Here is a 21,912-nt window from a genome sequence, read left to right on the forward strand (position 1 = left end):
CACATACAACATGTCATAAGAAAGTAAAAATGTCAGCCAGATCTACTCCCAGCCTCCTTTTCTATGATGAACTCAATCACTTTCCTTTCTCCCTTTCCCCTGAAAATTCACAACACTCAGTGATTAGGCAGCCCAAGCAGGGAAAATAAGGAATGAGAAATCACCCATTTCTTGTCCACACTTACACATAAATTATACATCTTAAGTTTAGTTTAAATGATATAGAATCAGCATTTTCTAATTCATCTCTAGGTTAAAGAAAAAAGTATTTACATTTCCCAATGTCTTCATATTTATTTAGACTCAGTAGACTCACATTTGGGTCAGTATTGGGTGGCCGTTGCTTTTGCGAATCATAAAGAAAAGGTTGAAATTTTTTAATTTTTTTTTTATAAAATCTATAAGAGAAGCTGAAATTGCTGATGATTTCAAGTCTTTTCAGAATCAATCAGACTCAAGCAAAAGTAGGCTGGAAGATAGAGGGTGGGTGGCTTAATGAGACTAATATTTTTTGGTAGAGTATTTGATTAAAATTGATATTGTGAGTAAAATGGTTGATTCATTGGAGAAACACTTTGACAGGTAACATCTTTTTTAGAAATCATGATGCAAATCTGAATAATTGTGTGAATTAATTCATATTCCCAAGTAGTGAGATGTCAATTGGAACTTCTGTCAGTCCTCATGGAGGCTTTTGGAAAAGTATTCCTCACCAGCACCTTCTTATTTTTCCTGATCTATTTCTCTAGCGCAGGTATGTAACTTACATGGTGCAACCCAAGACTGAACCACTACCTCCAAGACCAGTGATGCCAGAGATAAGGTGAGCTGCAATCCTGAATCTAAGTGACACATAACACAAGACTGATTACTTGACAGGGTGATAATTTGTATTAGCTAAAATCTTAACTGGCTTAATGTGATTTACTCAGGAGTTGTCTGGTTTGAAAAATAATATATCATGAATTCTTTATTTTAAAATAAAAATGGAATACATGATCTTTATTTCTAACTATTCTCATCTTAATTTGAAAGATTAAATAAATCTCTGAAGATAGGAAATGCTTTGATACGCATCCTCAAAATTTTATTGAGTAGGTTTTCACATGATTACTCAGGCCAATAATCCTGCAGTCTTGTAACAATCAGCTAGGTCCACTATTCACCATTGAAAATGGCGAGCCAGGGAAGAATAGATGTGGAGTTTTTAGAATTAAATATATTTATGCATTATTAAAATGGTCATCCTACCAAAAGCAATATACATATTCAATGCTATTCCAATCAAAATTTAAATGTCATTCTTCAAAGAAATAGAACAATTATTGATGAAATTCATATGGAACCACAAAAAAACCCGAATAGCCAAAGCTCTCCTGAAAAAAAAAGAAGGGAATGGAGGTATCACACTCCCAGACTTCAAACTATACTACAAAGCCATAATCATCAAAACTGCATGGTATTGGAACAAGAACAGACACACAGACCAATGGAATCAAATAGAAAATCCAAAAATAAACCCACAGGTTTATGATCAACTAATCTTTGACAAAGGAGCAAAGAATGTGCATTGGAGCAAAGAAAGTTTGTTCAATAAATGGTGCTGGGAAAACTGGGTCGCTACATGCAAAAGAATGAAGCTTGACCACTACCTCACACCATACACAAAAACCAACTCAAAATGGATTAAAAAACTAGACATAAGACCTGAAACCATAAAATACATAGAAGGAAATATAGGCGAAACACTACGTGATATTCACATCAAAGACATCTTTATAAACACATCACCCAAAGCAGTGATAGTGAAGGCAAAGATAAACAGCTGGGACTACATCAAATTAAAAAGCTTCTGCACAGCAAAAGAGACAATAACAAAAACAAACAGAAACCCCACCAACTGGGAGAACATTTTTGCACACAACACTAATGATAAAAGACTGATCACAAAAATCTGCAAAGAGCTGATGAGACTCAACAACAACAAAGAAAAAAATCCAGTCAAAAAATGGGCAGAAGAGCTAAAAAGAAACTTCTCTGAAGAGGAAAGGCAAATGGCCAACAGGCATATGAAAAAATGTTCAACATCACTTGTCATCAGGGAAATGCAAATCAAAACTACCATGAGATACCATCTTACACCAGTGAGAATGGCACATATTAAAAAAACTAGCAACAACAAATGTTGGCGAGGGTGTGGAGAAATCAGGATACCTCTGCACTGTTGGTGGGAGTGCAAACTGGTCCAACCACTATGGAGAGCTGTGTGGAGATTTCTGGACCTACTAAACATAGAGCTTCCATATGATCCAGCAATTCTACTCCTAGGGATTTACCCAAAGGACACAGAAACATCAATTCCAAAGAGCACCTGCACCCCTATGTTTATAGCAGCACTATTTACAATAGCTAAGCTTTGGAAACAACCCAAATGCCCAAAAATAGATGACTGGATCAAGAAGATGTGGTACATATACACCATGGAATATTACTCAGCATTCAAAAAAGATAAACACATGCAATTTGCAGCAACATGGATGGCGCTGGAAGGGATCATGCTCAGCGAAATAAGCCAGAAAGAAAAAGAAAAATACCGGATGGTCTCACTCATAGCAGGAATCTAGAAAACTTAAATAAGGGACCAGGAAAAAGAATAACTATAAGAAAGAAAATATCAAAATCAACAAATAACTATGAACAGGAGACACTCTATGGGGGTGGGGAGAGGGAAAGACACTATGGTGGGTGGGGTAAAAATAAGGGGGTTGTAATTGTATGGGGAATCTAAAAATAAAATTTAAATAATAAATAAATAAATAAATATGTTTATGAGCATTGATTTACCAAAAATTTAAAATTTAATAGGCCTAAAAATGAAAGGACACTATAAGTGCTTTTAGGAACTGTGAAGAACAAATGGTAATAAAACTGGAAAAGAGAGACCAACTAGATTAAAGTGACACACTATGATAGTTACATTGAACTGAAGTCATTAAAGAACAATCAGAACTGAGAAGAATCATCAAATATAGTGGGTCTAATAAAAAAGAGAGCCAGATATGGATAATCAACAAGCCATCATCAGCACGGGAGAGCAAACAAAAAAGATGCGCCAAAGAGTCAGCCGAGAGGTAAACTGGAGAATGTTCTATTACATTTAAAAATCTGTACAAATATCTTTCTCTTATTCAAAAGAAGGCAGTTTTCAATCTGCTTAGTATTTTGGGGTTTTTTTTTCCAATGATTATCAAGTTACAAAGTCAGACTTTTGAAGGAATTTGCCTAAACATATCATTAGCTCTCTATCCTGTCGTCTTCTTTCAAACGTTGCCATGGCACCCTTAGGATTAGGCACTGAAAAAAATAAAAATGCCAAGTGAGTATAGGGTAAAATCACATATATAAGCTTAAGTGTCATTTGTTGATGTATTGTCAGTAGCTCCTAAATTCATTCATCATGGATTATGTTACATCAGGGAGCTCTGCATACAGAGTTTACTGTACACAAGGGTGCAAATTATTAGCCCCCCTGGGAAATGCCATGAATTATGTAACTTTGGTCTTGGCTAACTATCCTCCCAACTCTTCCTCCTTTTATTCATCTCCTTCCATGTCAGTTCTACTGCATTTCAAAGCCTTAGACCCCATTCTCCTTGGGCCCTCTCCTCCGTTCTATGTCACGATTTTGCCTAAGTTTCCCCACCTCCAGCAAGCAGCTGGACTCAACCTAATGACCCACTCTTCCTTCCCATAGCCAGCTTTGTTGCAGGTGAATGGACAGGAGGAGCACGAGGGGAAAGAACAAGATCTTTGATCGCAGGCTTTTTTGTGTGTCTCTAAGGAGCTCTGTGACTCAGGAGATTTGGGTATTTGTGAGACTAGGATATTAGGTGTTTATTACTGATTTCTTATTTAAACTGATGTTTTCATAATTTAATTAAGCTTTTCTTTTCCTTATTAAGTTATGTTAGTTGCCTGCAAGGATGGGACGCGAGTGGAGAACATACTGGAAAATCACATTAGAGACCGTTTGCGGGCTTGTGCAGGAGTAAAATAACAAACCATTGAAATCACAGGGCCCCAAGCCATCTTGAGCAAGGGTCACAGATTTTGTCTGGCATCTGCAGTGGAGTAGGCCATAAAGCTTGTTAGATGAAGGTATTTCATGCCTGCCCAGAGTCTCAGAATATGCCACAGTTACCTTAGCCACCAGCAGACCCAGACAGTAGGTCAAGTCAACACAGAACTATCAGACATCAAAACAAATCCTTTTAACATTAGCAAACCTTTAGGAATTAAAAAAAAAATATATATATATACATGGTTGTGATGCCATATTTTAAGTCAATCACAGATTGCCTTGTGCTTGTTATGTGCAAGCATGTCTCTGAGCACCTCTGTGCATTCTCTTCTAAATTTGAGACCCCATTAAAAAGGGGCGGCTGACCCACTGTACAGACTACTTTTAAACTTTGATTACTCTTACATATAGGGAATAACATTTAAGATAAAGCTGTTGACCTTCATTTTCCTGTAGTTCCCAGCTGTTCGATATTTGTGTTACTCTTTATGGAGATTTGCAATATTTTCAGTAGCTAAAGTTAATCTTTCAACCTTAAGTAAAGACATCAATAGTAATAGACTCCATACTTCAGTTTTTTTCAGGAATTTGAAAGTAGAATCCAAACTTGTGCTTTGGTTCTTTGCTTTCAGTTGACAGATGGGACCAATTATTCGTTCCAGCCAGAGGAACAAATTTACCTTTCCTCCCCAAGCCCTTCTTATTGAAGTTAACTTTGAATTGCAGATTCTCTCTTGGCTGAAACTTCCACTGACACTGGGAAATACAGCAAGCAGAAATAAATAAAAGAAATCAAATTTACTCATGTTTGCTTTTATTTAATCTGCAGGATTAGCCCAAAACATGATGATTAAATCATCCTGATTATATTTGAGATCATCCCCAACTGCTACCTTCTACTCTTTTCTCTTTCCTGGAAACCTACTATTATACCACTTGTCTGTACTGAGGCTCCTGCTCAGACCTGCTTCCTCAGGAAGATCTTCAAGTGTCAAGCCTGGTTCTCCTTCCACCTTTTTCATGGCAGGGGAGTAGTCCAAATAGAAATTTTACTGATGATATAGTGATTATTTATTAAATATTGGCTCTGGAAGCCTCCCAACAGGATTTCAATTTCAATAAACATAATTACACTCTAAAGGAGTCTAGGGTCAATTGAGGAAATACTCTTCAGGGAGGCAGAGGGACCCTTAGGTTACCTCTAATAACCCCATGCAATTGAAAATGTATTCTATTTGCACCAGTCCTTTAGTCAATGCCCTTTAGAATGGCTATAAAGTCTCCCCTGTGTATCTCAGCCCACCCTCAGAAGCTTCTTTCTCTAACCTTTTCTTCCAGCAACCATTAGTACTCTTCCTCCCGTGTGGAGGTGCCCTGTACCGTGTTCATAAACTTACACACTCACTCCCATTTTCTAAGCACGCACCTCATGTTAGCAACATATAAGACTTTAAGAATGAAATATGAACAAGGATAGTTCCCATTCCCAAGGAACTCGCTATCTAGTGAATGAAGCTAGTGTGCAAATAAATAATCATTGCAATGTCCTGGTATCATGACAGGACTTGAACAAGGTCTTCACTCTGCCTGAGAGGTTAGGAAGATCTTCTCCAACAAGCTCTCATTGTCTCCATCATTATCTACTTTAAGTTGCTGCCTTCCCAAGTAGATTAGAAACTATTGTTTTGTTCATCACAGTGCCTAGCAAAACACTGCACATGCATTAACAATTCCATAAATGTTTGTCAACTTATTGACTACCCATAATGAAACATAACTTTGCCCAACTTTTCATTCACCACCTTTTAAGAATCAAAGTACAATGCAGGAGAACATTGCCCAAGGGGCAAAATGTAGCCATGGCTTCCAATTCAGCCTTTGCTCTTTGAGTACTTCAATTTTGTCCTACAAATCTCACCCATAAAACCTGATATACACATCCACAGACAAAGCTCCCATGAGTTTCTGACATGCTGGAATGTTGAACAATCAGAAAATGAGGAAATTGTATCTCGAGACAAAATAAATAAAATGAGCTCTCATCAGTTCATCTTCCCCCATGCAATTCCCCCAGGGGGTGACTCTCCAGCATTTGTCATAAACAGAATGGAGGTCATTAAATCCTAACAAAACCTAACAACATATCTAATTATAGGTTTGAAATCGCAGCACCAAGCAGTAACTACAGGGCATGCTGAGTTTAGTTACTTCTGAATACACTTTATTGCTTTGCTTGGGTAAATCATTCCCCATACTTAAAAAGAATTAGAGATTTGTTGCTTGTCTTCAAGGGGGAATTGAGTAGGACAGCATCCTCAAGCAGAAATAAAGAGGTTTTGAAATTTCCTAAATGGGATCTTTAACACAGTTAAATGGGAAGTGCAGCCCTTATCATCAGGCAAAAGGAACCTTAAGGTTAGGAGGAAAGAGTATCTGAGTACTGACATTTATCTCATAAATCTGTCCCCTTCAGGTTCTTATTAGCCACGAGAGAGTCACTAATATTCCTTTAAATTGCTGGGGGACATGGGGTAATTTGGTCAGCAGAAAAGAAAATGAGCAAAATCATGGTTTGGTTTCTGTCTGTACTTGGTTTCTGGGAAAAAAAATATGTATCCATTGTATATAAAAATTATATATACATTATAAATCTAGTCAAAAAGTATACATATATATTACATATAAATAGATAGAAACATATGTTTTGTTGTGTACCTTTTTAAAGTAGTTGAGAACATGAAAATCCTTAACAATGCCTGCATTGCTGTTATGCAACTTAAGATGTGAAAATTTGCACACATTTTCAAGATAACGATTTGCCTTTTTTTAATGAAATAATGTCACTTAAAGCAACCATGTTACTATAGATATAAAAATAATTTGCTATTTTTTATATTAGAGTAGTATTGCATGAATTTTCCTACAGTGCACTTAGGTTACTAGTAAATTTAAAATGTTTTTAAATACATAAAATAAAAATCATTTTCTTTTTTTATGTCTATAATCTTTTTCTTCTTTTTTTAATTGTGGTAACATTGGTTTACTGCACTGTGTATGGTTTAGGGGAATAGGCTCCCACCTCCTCAGTTGTGTGGCAGCACCCCACACCCACCTCCAGAGCACCGTGGTCTTTGCTCCAGACCTTTGTGTCCCCTCCTGCCTTTGTTTCCACCTGCACCTGTGCTCTCCCTTTGTAGCCTCAATCCTACAGTCATATTTCTGGCTTTGTTTTGGTTTGGTTTTATCAGTTCCATTGTTTTGTTTCTCTATATTCCACATGAATGAAACCATCTGGTGTTTGTATTTCTCCTTCTGACTTAGTTCACTTAGCATAATCCCCTACAGTTCCATCCATGTTGTTACAAATGGTGATAGTTATCTTTTTCTTTTTCTTTTTTTTTTTTACAACTAAGTAGTATTCCATCATGTATATATCTACCACATCTTCCTAATCCACTCATCTGACTTTGGGTACTTAGATTGTTTCCATAACTTGGCTGCTGTAAATAGTGCTGCAGTGGACACAGGAATGTATATATCCCTTTGAAGTAGTTTTTCCATTTGGGGTATAGATACCTATGGGTTTGGTTAAAAATTGTTATTTTCTATAGCACTTTTATAATCTTGAAAAAATGAATAATTTACTAATCTTTTTAAAATGTTATTAGATATTCTTACCCTTTTAGTCTTTCAGAAAAACTAAGTGTATACACACACACACACACATGCACTCACACACAATAAACCTAAAATATCCTACTAAAATTTTGATTTAAGTATTTATTTGAAATCTCCATTCTTTGTTTCCTGTGTGTGTGTGTGTGTGTGTGTGTGTACATCTTCTGTCCCTGTTATTTTACTAGCCCTGGTATTTTTTTCCTACTAGACATTCACACATACCTCCCATATTTCCATTTTAGCCCTTGTGGAAAATACTCTTTTTGGGATAACTTCTTCAGACACCCAGAAAACTGTTGTTTATACCCCACAGCCTGTGTTTAAAATCAGACAACCCAAACATGGCCTCCAAAGATGTGGAAATCCAACTATACATTTTCATCAGATATAATTATATTTTTTCAGTCACAAAAATTATTTAATACATATTCATAAGTAAGATTTGTTTATGATTTTCTTTTTTGCTCTATACACCTAAAGGTTTTGTTTTCAGATAATACTTGTTTCTTAACACAAGACACACACATTGCTATCATTTTCTGAACTCTGAAACATTCCGAGAGTGTGGTTGATATTAAGACTATGCAAGTTTAAAATGACACTTATGACAAGTTGAGTAAACATTGTACTTTGACACCTGTTCCAATTCTTTCCAGTTCATTCATTCATTCAGTTTGTTGAATGTCTGCTCTCTGTCAAAAGCTGTAGTAGGTGCATTTGGGTTTCTACTTATTCTTGATTCAATTTGAAGTTATTATTTTGTCCCAGAGATTCATCAGTTTCATTGAGATGTTCAAATTAGTTGAGCTTGTGCATAATCTTCTTTTATAATTTTTGAATCTACTTTAATTTCAATTTTATAATTGTTTCCTCTCTTTTTTTATTAAGCTTGTCATATTTTGTACCTTATTGCTTATATTTAAATAATTTGTCCTGAATATTTCAATTCTGTATCTGTCCCTGTTTTAAAGAATGTTAGCTTCTGATCTTATTATTTACATTTTTTTGTATCTTTAGAACTTTTTTAATTTGTTACTCTGTATTCCTTCCTTTAATAGTGCAGCTACAGCCAATGTATTTATCTTTGATAATTGCTGTGAATGCATCCCCTTACCTTTTTATATATAATGTTCTAATATTTTTATTTTATAAAAAGTATCTATTTGTGGTTTTATTACATTTCTATTACAAGCTTAATAGATAGTTCAGTCATTTCACATCAAAACAGATACATTTAAGCAAGTAAAACACTAATTACAGTCTGTAATTAGTTAATTCTAGTTTTGAATAATAACAATGATAATTTCAAACTTTCAAAAACTCTGATTAAAATTAAGGTACAGATATTTATTAATGAAGTATATACAACCTAACTTCATTTTTAAGAATCCTAACCTCTTGTACTGATTTTTTTTCAAATCTAATTGTGCATTCTGTTGAATACAAAATTATTCAACATGGGACATTCTATCTCCAAATATGTAACAATGCAGCAAGTTGAATATTTTAAGTTGAAGGAGTTTGAGAAAACAACAGAAGTAAGATGGTCGCTCTGACATTCCCTCTACCCAAGTAGGTCATGAAACCCTCAGGTGAGAGGTACCCATCCTGTGCCAGGAAGAAAGAAGCATCCTTATCTCCAAAGACCAAAGAATGTGATGCCTAAAGAATCTGAACAAGCAGGCCTTGCTAAGTTTCCCCTACTTTGCTCCACTAACTTCATACTCTTTGACCCACCATACTTCTCCATGATGGTATTCATCGGACCTCGCATAAAATACTAAGGTTTAGTCATTTCTTCAGGTCTTCATGTCCTTATGAAGGGAAGACTCCTGTGTCACATAAAACTTATATTAATTAAATTGTATGCTTTTCTCTGATTTATCTATCAGTTTAATTTTCTTTCCTTGTCAGGGACCCTAAGAGTGTTGAGGAATATGGTTTCATCCCCTCCAGTTTGAAGGCAAAATTTAAGCTTTATTTATCTTTTTTCCCCCTAAACTCTCCAACACTGGCACAGTCATAGGAATAAGTTTAAATAAATTTTCATCAAACACAAAAATGCAATCGATATGTTAGGTACCCATTTTATATCGGGGTTGCCCTGTAACAAATAGACAATACAGTCATCAATTTTAGGAACTTGAGTAAGTTTCAGAGATCTCTGGCTATGTTATATTAGTCCAGGCACTTGTTAACAGTAACAGAAATTCAACTCAAAAGGGGTTTGAAAAGATGGTGGGAGGATTGGGGTAGGATCTAGGGGTTGTATGGGTCACAGGCAAACATGCCAGATCACACGGATATTATCAGGACCTGGTCACTCTTATTCCATCATTAGCATCTGCTTCTCTCTGTGTTAACTTATATTTCTTTTATTTTTATTTTTATTTTTTTATTTATATAATAGCTGGGGTACAGGCCAGAGGCACAGGAGGATGTGAGGATTCACAAGAGACAGAGTGGGGAGCAGAACAGGCAGACAGACTGAAAGCACTGCTGAGGGAAGCAGTGGGCAAGCCAGAAGAGGTCTGCTGTGCTGTGTGGGTATCTCCCTGGCCGGCCAGGAATCAAACCCGCACTGCGGAGGCTGCAAACAGCTTCCCAGCGCTGTGCTCAACATGCTGTGCCACCGGGGAGGCCCCAGCTTATATTTCGTAGGGCGCTCTGCCCAAGTTGGGGGAAATGCCAATGGCAGCTGAAAGCATGCATGAACTAGCAGCTAGCAGTCCCAGGAAATAAAGACTGATCTCTCAAGGAAAGGTAGCAGGAACTCAGGTCAGCTCATTTCTGACTCAGTTCTGGAGGCTGGGAGGATGAAATATTCAGAGATTCCGCTGTCCCATGTCCTGGGTCATGTTCACAACCCTGTGATCTGAGTAACCACCCTGAGCCATGCCCTGAATTGAAGCCCAATGGGTAGGAATCTGTTCTAGACAGAGGAGGAATGAATGCTGTGGTCAGCAAAAGGTTAAATATATTTGCTAAATCACTTCTCTTATAATTTTGAATATCCTTTAGTTTCCTGGCATCTGCCTGATGTCAGTCCACAACTCTGAGCTCCTTGGAGAGAGCACTCTGCTCCCTTGGTTGTATATTCTTTGTACTGTTTCTTTTAGCCATGAGCTTCAGCTAGTTTTTAACGCAAGTCATGCAGCTTCTCCTTTTCTCTTTATATCTTTGAGGGAGGGAAGTGACGGGGGATTACATTCAACTCCAGACAGCCTAGGAAAAGTTTGAAGCAAAAGATGAATCTGAATGCTGTCTGATAGTCCATTTTTAATCAGTGGAAAGCAATTTTCCCCTCTCAAAGGAGGGCTCTTCACCTCAGGTATTTGGTTTCAAGGCACTTGCTGATTAATTACTTGCATTTACATAACATTAATCTCCTTTCTAACAATTTAGCTGGCTTCCAGCCGTTTTTTTTTTTTTTTTTTTTTCCCCCTCCTCAGTCTGACAGAAATTCTTTCTCTTGAAAGGGTCAGAACTACTTTTCCTATGCATGAATTCTGAATGCATATTTAAGCAAAACAAAATCAAGGTTTTCAGCAAAGCCATAAAGATTATTTCTTCCATATATATTAGAAAGATATCTGCATAAAATGTTTGATCTACACAATTTGTTTGAGTTCTGTATGAGAAAATATGTTTCCTTTTGCCTATAACTCTCTTTCCTAAATCCCTCCCCTCCCCCTGAATCCTATTTGTTCACAGAAACTCAGCTCTAACAACATTCCCTTTTAAAGACCCCCAAGTCCTCCTGGTCATTAGACATCTTTTATTACAATTCCTTAGCACCAGCTGGAACCACCATCTTGGACCTACATCCATCTGCCCATCTGTTCATTCAACAGACACTTTTTGAGCCCTTCCAATGACTAGCTCTGTGTTGGTGCTAAGGACACAAATGGGATGAAAAAGCAGTCTCTGCTCTCAGTGAGCCCACAGTCCACAGATATGTGCAAGATATAGTGATGTCACAAAGGAAGGAGTTCAGTCAGGAGGCGATCTTGTGCTAGATCATGAGGAATAAGCACGATTTCATCACACAGGCAAAGAAGGGGGTCGGCAGTACTATCCTTACTTGGAGCAAGAGGGAGGAGACTCTCCTGGGTGCCCAGTGCTTTCAGGATTCTGCTCTGGCCTTTCTCTGGCTCTGCACTATTCCCCAACTATCTAGACCAAGTTCTATGTACCCCAGAGTTTCTTGCCTAAATATCCCCAAGCCCCTTCCAGGCCTGTACTGGATTCTTCCCCAAGTCCAGTATCTTTAAAGCAGAATGTACTGATGGTGTGTATACCCCTAGGCCCAAGCGGTAACCAGAGGTGACTCTGGGGAGTGTGGCCAGAGCTTGGCCTGCAGACTAAGTTGTGCATAACCTGTATATGAAATCCCTTGTTATAGGGGTGGGGAAAAGAGGGGAGGCCAAGGTCCAGGGCTCAGGAATGGGGGGGGGGAGGGGGCTCTTTAACACTGCTAGGTTCCAGCTGTAAATCTAAAGTTTCTGAAAATTCTAAATTCAAACCTGACCTCAGAATTTAGAATTACATTCATTATGAAGGTATATTTGTCAAGTAGGAAGATAAGCTATCAAGGAACAGTTTATTGACTCAAGTTATAATTTTGAGGTATTTATATGTACAAGTGATGGTATGCCTTCACTTATGATCTTGCCCTGGGCCACAGAAATGATAGAGCACACCCGGGATTTTGAAAGGTCAGGAGGCCGTTCTTAGTACACAGAGAAGAGAGACAGAAAGGCCTGAAAGTATGATTCAGAGAATCCACCACAACTAGGTTGGTGTGATCACAGGGTGACTTAGAGAGAAGCGATGCATGTGTCCATCTTCCCCAGCAGACTGTAAACACTTTAAAGTCAAACTCCATGGAACATTCATTCCTATACCTTGGCAGAGCATTCCTTACAGACTAGATCCTCAATTCCTGACAGATTAATTTATGTTGAACAAGTGAAGTAATTAATATACATCACTTAGAAGGAAACCACAAAGACACTTCTCACCAGTTATCATTAAGACGACTGTAAATAAATGGCTAGTTAAGTCTTATTTTTATCAACTGATAGATTCTATAATTAGATCTATTTTATGCTATCTTGATTTAAATCTCAAATAACTGGTAATAAGAAAAACCAAAAATGATTAATGATTAACATGAAACTGGTACACCTCAATTTACTTTTCTGAAAAGCGGGGACCTGCTATATTAACCTGGACCACCAATGGTAGGAATGCAGGAAGGGCACCCTTGGTCCACCACTTTGGGTAGTTGGCCCCTCTTCAACTCCCATTCTTGCCTTTATTTTCTCCATTGTATTATGATACTGTAAAAGTCTCCTTCCTTTCCTTACTTAACTTTATTTTCTATTAGATTACAAGCTCTTGAAGTTAAGAAACTATATCCTCATAGCCTCATTCATGTTGTACATTGATATTTATGCATTTATGTTAAATGAATCAGAGTGAATAATCCAAGTTGGCAGGTAGGCGTAGGCAGATCTATAAGGTGCTTAAACCTTACGTTAAAACACACACAAATATGTACCCTCTTTAACATGTGTTTACTCAAGAGAAAGATGATCCAGGAGCCTATAGCAAATAGAGTCACATTTCAGACAAATGTAGGGAGAAGGTGAATTAGTACAAGTCTGTGAAATATTGTTTAAAAAATTTTTAAAAATGTTAAATATTAAAATAAAAAAATGAGAACCTAATGAATTAATCTGGTCCACTATTAGCAGGAATTTAGGAATAAACTGACCACTCTGAAAAGGGCAGGAATGCTTGTATTGACTTAATGTATGATGATGGTTCTCTTCTTGGGTAAAAAGGATTACCAACATTTACAGAGATCTGCTATTTGATAGGTACTGTGCTGACCACTTTTATTCGTGATTTCATTAAATTGTCCAACAACTCCATGGATGCATCTACTGATATTTCTATTTTATGCATGAGGACACTGAGAACCAGAGAGAGTAAGCAATTTGCCCAAGAGCACACAGCAGATTTTGACCTAGAATTTAAATCAAAGCCTGTCTCTTATGGCTGTATCATACTGCTTCTGGGGAGGCAGCTTAAAGATATCATATGACTTCTGGCACTTGGAATTTCATTGTCAAACTCCAGGAGAAAGATGATGAGGGCCTGAACTGAAGTACTGTGGGGAGATAAGGGTAGAAAAGAGAAGGCAGATTTTAGATTTTAAAAATATCTGTGAAGTAGGAATGGATTAATCATTCATTCTAATATTCACTGAGCATTATTATGTATTAGACACTCTTTAGCTAACCCAAGGAACAAAAGTATGAGTAAGACTTGGTCTCTGTTCTCAGTGAGCTCAGATTCTAGAAGAAGCAATAAATGAAGGCAAATACTGATGCTACAGTGTTACCAGGTCCTCTTGATTCTATCTTTTTAATATGTCTAATCATTTCCTCTTCTACCCTCATGGACATGTGATTCACCAACCCATTACTTTTCCTCTTACTTCAGCAGCCTCATCCCTGGTCTTCCTGCATTGCATGTAGCATGAAATAGAGTTTAAGGTCATTTCATGATATTCCTCCAAGAACTGCTTTCTCAGCTCATTGGCAACATAAACACAGCTTCCATTGCTTACCTGAAAAGTTTATGCATGAACATTATAAATTATTAACAATCGTTTATTCACTATCCATTTTATGAGCCCCTATTATGTGTGCAGCTCTTGAGCAGTACTGACAAGTATACCACTGAGAATAGAGTAGACATGTAATAGAGATTACATTTCGAGGGAAATATACCCAAGTAATTGGTAAATGCAATACCATGTTACAAGAATGTTCAAAACACTATAAAATAGTAAGCTATGGTAGAATATAGGAAGGCATTTCAATTCAACCTACAAGGGTAGGATGGAGGAAGTGATCTTCAAATAAAACATTAAGATAAGTACATATATCTGGAGATAACATACAATATAGAATCCTTGCCCTAGTCAAAAGAATTGTTTTGAATGTATCTTTTTAGGTATGGGGGCTGGGAATATTAAAGGAAACAGTTGGGTTAATTTCTCTGCAACTTGAAAAATAAATAGAAAGATGGAGAATGTTTCCCTCACTAATAACTTTAATCAAAAACTCAATCTATGTGTCATCTTTAATACTCAGAGCCATGTTATGAGAGCACCAACTAAATTGTGTCTTCTAGTCTTTTCTTAGTCATCTTTTATCTTTCCCATTGTTTCTTGTTGAAAGAACTGTCAAAGCTCCATTTCCCTGCCCTGGAATTTAGGTTGATAAATGAAAAGATTATTTCCAATGGGAATATTGAAAGGTTCTAAGCCTTGACTCTTAGGTTTTAAAAGAGGATGTTCTTTTTGTTAATGGAAATTCATGAGCATTTGGAACACACTGATGCAATCGTTCCTAAGTCTGAGGTCAAAGAGGACTTCAATTTGATGGCAGGAGGCACTAACTAAAATCAAATCAGCAGTAACCTTAAGGACCATTAGAGATCAAGAAGCTCTTAAAGTGGTGCCATATCAAAGTTTGATAAATAGCTGTAAGCCATGGTGCTTCTGGAAGTTGCAGGGTCCCTTTCCTAGCTGTTTTCCTCTCAAACTGAGCTGCAGACCTCCTCATCTGAACACATTTCTGTTTCCAAGAGGGACCAATGCCAAGGACTCTAGTTCACTGAGCCAGAGCCCCAACTCTTGCCTTACCTTTTCCCACTTGTGTGGGTTTGTGGGGAATGTATTTAATAGTCAATTTGGGAGGAAAGGGAGCCAGAAAGAGATCTAACACACATACTCTTTCTCTCTGCTTCTCTCCACCCTCCCCCATCTCTCTACTCTTTCTGTCTCCCTCCCTCTCTCCAGACTTGAAGAGCTAGCTCATTTTCATGATCACAAAACCATTCTGGAGACGGACAATTTATTTTTAATAAACATCTTATTAAAAGTGCAGCAGAAACACTTGGACTTGTCATCTCACTTCTTTCCATTATGAGTCCTGGAACCACCATTTCTCACAATCATTTCTGTAAAGACAGCATTAAAATGCCCAGAAGGAAAAAATAATGGCCACAATTCAAAAGCCCACAAAGAATTGTTTTAAGAAGCATTTTATAAGTTTTGAGATTTTTTTTCCTGATGCCTAATGAGGAAAAGTTAAAAGTGACTTATGCCCAAACCAATGGCTGAAGGCTTGTATTGAACTTGCTCTAGGTTTTCTTCAGTGGCTGTGGGGCCAGGGTACCCTGTGGCCATCCCTGTGGGTGTTCGTTAAACCAGCCCCAGTGAGCCCAGCCTCCTTACTCTGTGGCACAACATACCATTCAGGGCAAATTCAGTCCATGAACTCAGAATGGTATGGTGTGCCACAGAGCCCGGAGGCTGGGCTGGCTGGGGGTTGGTTTAATGAACACCCACGGTGATGGCCACAGGGTATCCCACCCCCATGGCCACAGTGGTGAGGACAGGCAAAATTAAGGGGTAAGAGGGAAATGCAAATTAAAAACCACATTGAGATACCACCTTACACCAGTGAGAATGGCACATATCAAAAAAACAAGCAACAACAAATGTTGGCGAGGATATGGTGAAAAAGGAACTCTCCTACATTGCTGGTGGGAGTGCAAACTGGTCCAACCACTATGGAAAACTGTCTGGAGGTATTTCAGTCTACTAAAAATGGAGCTACCATATGACCCGGCAATTCCACTCCTAGGGATCTACCCAAAGGACACAAAAACACTGATTCAAAAGACCACCTGTACCCCTATGTTTATTGCAGCACTATTTGCAACAGGCAAAACCTGGAAACAACCCAAATGCCCAAAAATAGATGACTGGATTAAGAAGATGTGGCATATATACACAATGGAATACTATTCAGCAATCAAAAAAGATAAACTCATGCCATTCACACCAACATGGATGGAATTAGAAGGAATTATGCTCAGTGAAATAAGCCAGAAGGAAAAAGAAAAATATCAAATGATTTCACTTATAGCAGGAATATAGGGAAACCAAATAAGACATTAGTGTCAAAAAATAATAACAGTATAAAACACAACAAAGCAAAACCAGACAATTAGAAATCAGAGACATCCTGCAGGGGAGGAGGAGAGAGAGGGATGAGAGGGAGGGAGGGAGGAGCACAGGGGACTGAGGTGATGGTGCCCTGGTGCATTGGGGAAGGAAACTCTATGGGGACTACACCTGAGGGGGTGGGGGGAAGCAAATATTGTTTAAAAATGAACAATGACATTAAAAAAATTTTAATTTTTAAAAATTAAAAAATAGTTTAAAAAAGTTAAGGGATAAGGGAGTTGGACTAATGCCTGTTAATGGCATTGGTCCCTTTAAGAATCAGTCTGGATGATAATGGGCAGGTTTTCTTTATTATGATGTTTTAATAAAATTTTATAGATTTACCATTGGGACTGCAACTTCACACCTCAGTGAGTGTATTGGACCTCCCACCTTCCCTGCCAGAGTTATAGTGCTGTCACTCTACCAGATTTACCGCCTCTGCCCATTTGTCCCACCTTCTTCCCCTTCCCCTCTGGTAACCCAACATATTTTTCTCAGAATCTAAGAGTTATTTTTGTGGTGTATTGTTAGATTGTCTTTCACTTTCTCACTTATTTCATGTAACATCACCTCAGATTCCATCTGTGGTGTCACAAAAGGCAGAGGCTCCATCTTTTTTAATAGCTGACTAGTACTCCATGAGTATGTACCGCACCTTCTTTATCCGCTCATCTGTGGGCCATTTAGGTTGGTTCCCCGTTTTTGCTATTATGCATAATACTGCGATGAACACAGGGCTAGCACATATATCTTTTCATTGTAGTGTTTTCACATTCTTCAGATACATACCTAGGCATGGTTGCTGCATCACATGGTATTTCCATTTTTGGTTTTGTAAGGCGCCTTCATACTGTTTTACGTAGCCTGCATGCTTTACATTCCCACCAACAGTGTACGAGAGTTCCTTTTTCTCTGTACCCTCACCAACACTTGTTGTTTCCAGTCTTTCTGATACGGACCATTCTCACTAGTGTGAGGAATACTCTCACTGTGGTTTTCTCTTGTGCTTCTCTAATAAGTTTGCTGGGACTTCTGGTGGGAGAGAGACCAACTCGTTCAGTTTCCCACGTATACGCCTCTTGCTGATGTCTCTGTCGGCCTTCTGCACTTACTCCTTCCTCATCTCCCTGCACCACCTGGTGACACCAAAGCTGCAAGGAGACATTTTCTCTTTCTCATAAAGGGGTTGGAAACTGTTTCCCCAACTTCCTTTACTTTCTATCAGAAATTCCCACCTGTAGGCCCAGCCTTATGTTTCATTGTGTGATTGTGACCCCAAAACACAAATATTTATTGAGCTCTGAAACATACCCTTACATTGAATAGTAGATACTCTTGCTGATAACCTCTCCAGGGCTTATGTGTTCCTTACTTCAGGCCCTTTCTGTCACCTGCCTCCCTCCCTGCTCCCTCTTTCCTTCTTTCCTTCCTTTAGCTGCCTGCTCCTGCATGAGTTTCTAGCTCTTAGCCTTTTTGGGCAGACTATTCCACCAACAATTTAGACCCTTCCCCAAGTGATCTAATTTTTTTATACATAATTTACACCAATAATAGCAGGTTCATGCGTTGCCCTTCACAGGGATGACTACCTTTAAACATAGGGTTTCTATAAATGGCAATAATTAAATTCAAAAGAATTTTACTACTGGTGGAATCCCAAGGACATGGTAGATATAAAGGGATATATTTACATCAGAGAATCTTCCCACTCTCCTTGTGTCCTTAGTATTTCTCCCCAAATAGAGTAGCTGCTCTTGATGACTGAAAATGCTTCCTTATTTTTTAAATGAAAGTGGAACTCATTTACGATCTTGTTTTCCTCCTCCTTTCAACTCTTCTGCTTCTAATCATTCTACCAATTTGGTGTTAAAAATTAAATAAGAATATGTCTATCTCTTATTCTAGAATAAGTTCTAGAATAAATGTTGTCCACATAATGAATACAATCTGATTCTTGATTTTTTTTAAGCACAGGAGAAATTTATTAGAAGGGTTTCTTGGACTTTTAAGAATTGACAGGAAGGCTAAAGCAGGCATGAAAGATGTGCAGGAACAAAGAGGTTGGGCAGTGGAGACCCCAGCTGAGATCAGGCCCCAGGAGCAGGCTGGATGGCAAACCGTTTGGCTCTGCTGCCAACAACATGACAAGGCTCCAATTGTTTTCCTTTCTTTGGGTCACAAGATCAAAGTCCAAGTTAGTGGTGGTGGCATCCAGTTAGCTGAATCATCCTCATGACCAGGGATATGAGAAAAGGAAGACATCACCTCTTTAGTTTAATGAAAAGGGGAGTCCTACCACCACCTAATCTGTGATCTCTTTTTTTTTTTAAAGATTTATTTATACAAGAACTGGGGTATAGGTCAGAGGCACGGGAGGGTGAGAGAATTCACCAGAGAGATCGGGGAGCAGAACAGGCAGATGGACCAAAGACACTGCTGAAGGAGCAGCAGGCAAGGCAGGAGAGGTCTGCCACACCATGTGAGTTTCTCCCTGGCTGGCCGAGAATCAAACCCGCACTGCAGGTCCAATCTGTGATCTCTTTTACATAGCAAAAGTTCCCCTGTCCTAGGTAGTTCCCCCTACTACCCCCACTACACAGAGGGAAAATGTCAAATATTTAGTTTAAGGTCCCACAAATCTGATATTATATATGTGTTTTTCCCAGTAGCCTAAGCCAACCATTGTCTTTTTTTTCTTAGAATAGCGTCAATAACAATTTGCTCATTTTACCTTTTAGTTATATTGTACATGGGTAATCTTAGAAAATTATATATCTTGTCCCATGAACTAATTTGGGTAAAGAAACTATTTTCATGATTTGTTCATTTCCATTATCATCTGTGAGATTATTTTTCCATCAGAAAATGTGTCTCTTTGATTCTGTTGGAACCCCTCTTATTTTATTTTGAAACTGATACTGGTGCTAGGCTGGCAATAATATCCGTCCCCTTTCTCTGAAACACCCTGCAGCCTTGTTTCTGGACTCTCCTTACCTCTCACTGGCAACTCAACAAAGAATAAGGAATGAGATAAACCTCTAACTCTAAATCTGGTTCAGCTCTAATCTTCCATAAATTGAAAAAATACCCTTATGAATATAAGATCATATCTGTCCATGTCTTCATGGGTATCATCAGTTTCATCATCAACGACAATGTCATCATAATGAATTGAGTACTTAACTCTATACCAAGCACTGTCTAGGAGGCCCTTAATCATTACCTATTACATAAGTTACAAGTTTAATTCTCAGAGTCCACATATTCTTCTCTCCTTCGTGTGGCCTTGGGATATCAAGAGAAGGATCACTAAGCCTGTAGAATGAGATATGGGAAGAAAAAGGACACCTATATGTTATATAGAGCGTACTATGTGGGGCACTAATATTTTGTTTCTCTGATTGTAAGAATAATAATTTTTTTATTTTTTTAAGATTTATTTTATTTATACAAGAGCTGGGGTACAGGCCAGATGTGCAGGAGAGTGAAAGGATTCACCAGAGACAGAGCGGGGAACAGAACAGGCAGGTCCACTGAAATACACTGCTGAGGGGAGCAGCGGGCGAGACAGGAGAGGTCTGCCACGCTATGTGGGATTTTCACTGGCTGGCCAGGATGGAACCCACGCTGCAGAGGCTGGGGACAGCCTCACAGCGCTGCACTCAACTGCCTGTGCCACCAGGGGAGGCCCCGAATAATAATTTTAGACACTAAGCTAGACACTCTTTTCTTGTGCACACCTCCAAGTATCTCCTCCACTTGGGCTTTGAAACTAGGTGATCCATGGATGAGTTGTCATGAAAGCCAGCAAATAGTATGTATTATATAACCTCTCCATTGAAAACTACAAAGCAATCTGAGAGAAATTTTACGTGATTTCAGTATATAAGCAGAAGTACATAATGTGTATATTATTTAGAGTTCTTCAGGGAACAGGACTACTAAAATTTATTATAAAAATTGACTCATGTAATTATGGAGGCTTAGAAGTTACATCTCTGCTGGAAAGCCAAAAAAGCCAATGGTATAATTTAGTCCAAAGGCTTGAAAATCAGGGCATTGATGGCATAAGTGTCAGTTTGAGGACAGATGCCCGAAAACCAGGAGTACCATTGTCTGACTACTGAAGAAGATGGAGGTCTCAGCCTCCATGTTCTCTCAGCAACAGAGAGAACAAGCAAAATCACCCTTCCTTGCCTTTTTGTTCTATTCAAGTCATCAGTGAATGGGCTGACTCACATCTAAATCTCTTCTGGAGACATTTTGATAGACCCCAAAATAATGTTCTACTAGTGATTTGGGCATTCCTTAGCTCAGTCAAGTTGACACATAAAATTAACTACCACAAATCACAATCATATCCCTTGTCTACTTGACACCCATCTGCATTTCCTTTAGCCATGTTCAATCTCTAAATAAGGGAAAAAAACAAGGTTATAACCCCTCCTAACATGATGTAACTCTTCTGTGTACAACAAAACCACACTAATCCCTTCCTCAGAAAAGTGAGATCCTGGAGTGATGTTTACTCTTCCCTGATAGCCCATAAATTTAATCATTTGATGTAAAATTAACTATGCTTAAATACTGATAAAAAGGCATTATATCTTATATGTAATAAGGGATTAATAAAAATAACAAAGATCTTTACTTAGTATATCTATACAAATATAGGCACAGCAAAATAAGGGGGAAATGCTCATTACAATTCTAGACCTCATTTTTGTAACTTGTATGTGGTATTTATAATCACCTTCTTCTACTACTCATTCTATATTCCTTTTGTCTTCTGCAAGCACCTCAGATGATTGTAATTCTGTACTTGGTGGAGTGACCCAAACATTAATTCCTTGATCCATTACTAATCCTGCCCTGTATTGGGTTGTAGTTTTCCATTGATTTTAATCATTGGGAATGGTAATACTAAGAAACGACCTAACGAGACACCTGTATTCCAGACATACTCCCCCTCCATGTTGGAGTAGTAGTCAATTTTCCCTCGGTAGTCAAGATCAATTGCCCAGTCAACACCATAACTCCCTTCTTTATCATT

At 38.2% G+C, this 21,912-nt stretch overlaps 1 long non-coding RNA gene across 1 annotated transcript in view; it reads left to right on the plus strand.

Annotated features, from left to right (window-relative positions):
* Positions 1-750: 750 nt before the first annotated feature.
* Positions 751-21,912, plus strand: part of LOC129146962 (uncharacterized) — a 99,107-nt gene continuing 77,945 nt past the window's right edge. Inside the window, exon 1 of the long non-coding RNA XR_008554381.1 lies at positions 751-823. This is a non-coding gene — a long non-coding RNA (uncharacterized LOC129146962). The remainder of the gene's footprint in view (positions 824-21,912) is intronic.

The sequence above is a fragment of the Talpa occidentalis genome, unplaced genomic scaffold (assembly GCF_014898055.3).
Source record: "Talpa occidentalis isolate TD23 unplaced genomic scaffold, MPIMG_talOcc4v2.1 talOcc4.5, whole genome shotgun sequence".
In the NCBI taxonomy this organism is placed as follows: Eukaryota; Metazoa; Chordata; class Mammalia; order Eulipotyphla; family Talpidae; genus Talpa; species Talpa occidentalis.